A 4498-nucleotide genomic window follows, 5' to 3' on the forward strand; every position below is an offset into this window, starting at 1 on the left:
CCACCACCGCCCCCGCCTCCCCCGCTCTGCCACCCGAAACACATCCAGATAATCTCATAAAATGTTAAATGTAAGTGGATTGAAAAGTCACTATTACCATATTAGATTTAAAAGTAGTAACTTCAACCAGTAGCTACATGTTATTTAAAGACCCAAAACCACAGAAAAGTTTAAAGTAAAACAAAGGGAAATACATATCAGGACAGCAATAGTCAACAACAAAGAAAAACTCTGACTTAATCATATGTATAAAGTGTGTTTACACTTTAACACAAAGCAATCATTACTAGAGACAATGAAGATCAACACATATTGATAAGGTTTTCAATCATTCTTATTTTAAGCTTAATAAGCTTAAGTGTACCTAATATTATGTTTTAGAAGTGAATAAATTATAAATTGTTAGAACTATAAGGATAAATCAAAAGTGTACAATTTTAGTGAAGGATTTTTAGCAAACTTGTTGATAGATTAACAGGAAAAAAGAGCTTACTGAGAATACAGCAGATGCCTTATTAACGAATATGACTTAATGGACACATAGAACACTGCAGAATATACATTATTTTCAAGCAAATATGACAGGTGTATTAGTCCATTCTCACTTTGCTATAAGCACATACCCAGGAGTGGGTAATTTATAAGTGGGTAATTTATAAAGGAAAGAAGTTTAAGGGACTCACAGTTCTACATGGCTGGGGAGGTTTCACTATCATGGAGGAAGACGGAGGAGCAAAGACACGTGTTATATAGCGGCTGGTTATTTGACCGTTACTTGTTTTAAAGGTGAAAGTCAACAATATTGTGCCAAACAATACATCTTGAGGTCAATAAGCCTTGCTAAGGTGTTCTACTTAGGACTTTAAATAGTTTGAGATGGCAAACATTTCTGCAAAGATGTCATGATAGAAAGAGGAAATATTTGAAAAATATTGACTATTGAACATAGGGGCCCAATGGATCTGTTCTCACACTAACCTTCTATTATTGAGGGCTGTTATTAAGTGAAAATAAGTTTAACTACTCTGTATCCCCCAACGCACCTTGAAAACATTTTTTTTAATTCACCAGTAATGTCCTCTCTAAGTTTTGCCTGCTGATATTCTGTTGATTCCTAGAGACTTTTCTCATTTGTGAATTCCTTCAAAATGACCAAATATACCAAACCATGTGTATTTAATCCCTCTAATAAATAACTATAGCACTCTTACTTTTATACATGCTTCACGTCATCCCATTATGTCAGCTACTACAGTTATTTGGAAATATACTCCATCTACATTGAAAGATAAGGAAATCTTAGCATGTTCATTAATTTATCAATTCCTCAATAGTTATCACAAAGATATTCTCAGAGTTGATGCTCAATAAGTGGTTTAGAAATAATTGGAAAATGGCCTAATTTATGGTTTAATGGGAAATAAATAGCACATCTAAAAGAAACATCACCAAAATTGAGAAAGTGAGGGGACTTAATTTCCTTATTTTCAAACCAATAGACCCCAAGCATCTCTTACTTTTAGAGTATGCTAATCTAGATAAAACAAGAAATGCAATATGAAACCCACAGGATGATTTCGTTTTTCTAAATTATAAGACGGAAAAAAAGCCTCCCATCAAGGTAGAAAGTGTTGCCTAATTCACATAGTGGTGATACAGAATTGCGCATAGAGACAAAATGAATGGTTTATGTAGATATCCATGAGAAGGGCATTTCAGGCAAAGATAGCAACGATTGCAGAAATATGGTTGGCATATTAGAATCACAGCAAGGAGACCATTGTGGTCATGCAGAGTGATTGATGGGAAAAGAGAAAGAACACAAGTGTAGGCTGACAGCAGGAAGCCAGGTTGTATAGGATATTGAAGGCCACTCGAAGGACTTTGAATTTTTACTCAGAGATGCATAGCCATTTGGAGGTTTTGAGCAGAAGAGACCATGACTTGTATTTTAAAAGGAATCTGGCCCCGTGAGGAGAATACTGGGTGTTACGGTAAAGGCAGAAAGAAAGGAGGGCAGGTTAGAAGACACTGAAATAAGCCAGGCCTAGAAAATAGGATAACTTGGACTAGCATGGTAATGGCAGAGGTGATGAGAGGTGATTGGAATCTGGAAATATTTCACAGGCAGAGTTCATAAGGTATGTTAATGGAATGTGAGAAGAGAGTGAATGTATTATTCCACTATGCATTGCTCTAAAGAAGTACCTGGAGACTGGGTGGATTCTAAAGAAAAGAGGTTTATTTGGCTCATGGTTATTTAGGCTAAACAAACATGGCACCATCTTCTTGGCTTATGGAGAAGACTTGGGAAGCTTTTACTTTTGGCAGAAGACAAAAAGGGGAGCCAGTGTGTTACATGGCAAGAGAGGGAAGCAAGAGAGAGGAGAGAGGTCCCAGACTATTTCATACAACCAGATCTTGCTTGAACTCAGGACCACCTGGAGGACATCATGCCATTCATGAGGCATCTGCCCTCATGACACAAACACCTCCCCCTAGGCCCCACCTCTAACCCTGGGGATCACATTTCAACATGAGATTTGGGGGGACAAACATCCAAAGTGAGTTAAGAACTCCTGTTAAAACGGCTCAAGTAACTGGAAAGAAGGAGGAATCATTTATTAGGTTCAGCCTAGGACAGAAAGGAATTGTTCCAAAGAGTTGAGACCTTGGTTATAGGCATGTTAATGTCAGAGTGAGATGCCCAGAAAGCAGTTAGAAATATAAGTCCTGATGTTGCAGGAGACATACTGGCCAGAGATATAAATCTGTAAGTCATCAGCATGTAATGGCATTTAAAACCATATAATCAGCGAGATTACTACTGTAGGTGCGAAGTACTGGAAGTAAATAAGAACCCTCCTCCAACTTTTACTGCTCAGCTAAATCACACCAGGGTCTACCTGTAGAAAACAGGTATTGAGGTGAAGTCCATCAGCATAGTGCTGGGGATGTTTCTTATGCCACAGGACTTTAGGAATGAAGTTATCTCTGTTTAATGAGAAGAGTCATTTGGAAATCTCTGTATGTTTTTCAGAAAATAAAATCTAGGTACTAGTTACTAAATGTCTTCACTTGCTGAAATTTTCAGATAGCCCAAGGAGCTTTTGGGAAAATGAATACAGCAGTGAGGGAAAAAAATGTAAAAGAATGAAGTTAAACATCTGGGAACATTCGTATAACATTTCATCGATATAAATGCTACATGAATATGAATTTTTAATGAAAAACAAAAAAGTAATACATATTTTTCACCAATACTGTATATGTGGTGAGAAAAAAGAGCTTAAATTGTAGCATAAAAGGTTTAGGACAGACATAAAGAAGGTGTCTCTGATTTAAAATACCACTGAACATTAAGATAGCTCTCCAAGAAAAGACTTTGAAAAACCCTTTGCAGAAGCAATATTAGTATTTGATCATCCTCATCTCTCACCATTGACAAGATAGTTCTGCCTTACTCTTGATTAAGGTCCTTTATATATTCTTAAGATTTACTTGGTTTATACAACTTATTTTGTGCTAAAATTACATCTACTTTCTTTTTGTAAACTTGCTATATTTTTTGCATTAAGATCTAGTTATCAAGAAAGTTTGTTTTCCAAAGAATACTAAGTACTAGTCCAGAAGAATGTGTGTCATGGGGAAACAATGTTAATATTAATCCAAACACTTCTACATGTTGCAGTATTAGTGTGATCATTCTGTAAGTGGAACATATTATTGGGATAAGATATGTTATTATTAGACATAATAATGTATTCTGTGACAATACTAATAAAATATGTAGTATTTGTGGATGCATTTTTAGAATCTGTACTGGTTTCTCTTATTTCGGCTTCACTAGCTTTAAACATCAGTACCTCAAGCCTTGTCTCTGGAGCCTGAAGAAGTCTTCTAAAATGCTTCATATTTTATCTGTTTTATTATTCAAGGTTTCTAACAGCTCTCATAGGAAATGCTACATCCTAGATAATGTTGTAGGAGTTGATTTGAAAGGGCTTATCCAAGTTGGCTGTGTTTTAAACTAGAATGAACACATTGAAGAAGTCTGTTTTCTTACTTTTTCTTTCAAGCATCTCCTCATAAGGATATAAAGAGTGCCAAACAATCAATTAGAAAGAAAAATACTTTATCTGTTTTGAAATAATTGTTATCAAGCCAGTTATGGCCAAGGAATATATAAAACAATGTTCAGCTCCACTAACATTAATGAAAAGACAAAGACCAAAGTAATGTCACAATGCACACTGGATTGGCAAATAACTTTTAAAGAGTGTTTTAACATGGCTGAAGAGAATATTATTGTGTATTATGTTGTTGATGGGGATATAAATTGGTAAAATAATTTTGGAAGCCATAAATATAAAAATGTTAAGAAGAACATTCACATACCTACTACCTAAGGATTCTTCTCCTAAATTTTTACCTTGGAACACTTCTGGAGATCTGAACCTGGAAATTATGCAAGAATGTTTATGGCAAAACTCTTTAT

Source organism: Rhinopithecus bieti, unplaced genomic scaffold (assembly GCF_001698545.2).
Source record: "Rhinopithecus bieti isolate Rb0 unplaced genomic scaffold, ASM169854v2 scaffold_23303, whole genome shotgun sequence".
In the NCBI taxonomy this organism is placed as follows: Eukaryota; Metazoa; Chordata; class Mammalia; order Primates; family Cercopithecidae; genus Rhinopithecus; species Rhinopithecus bieti.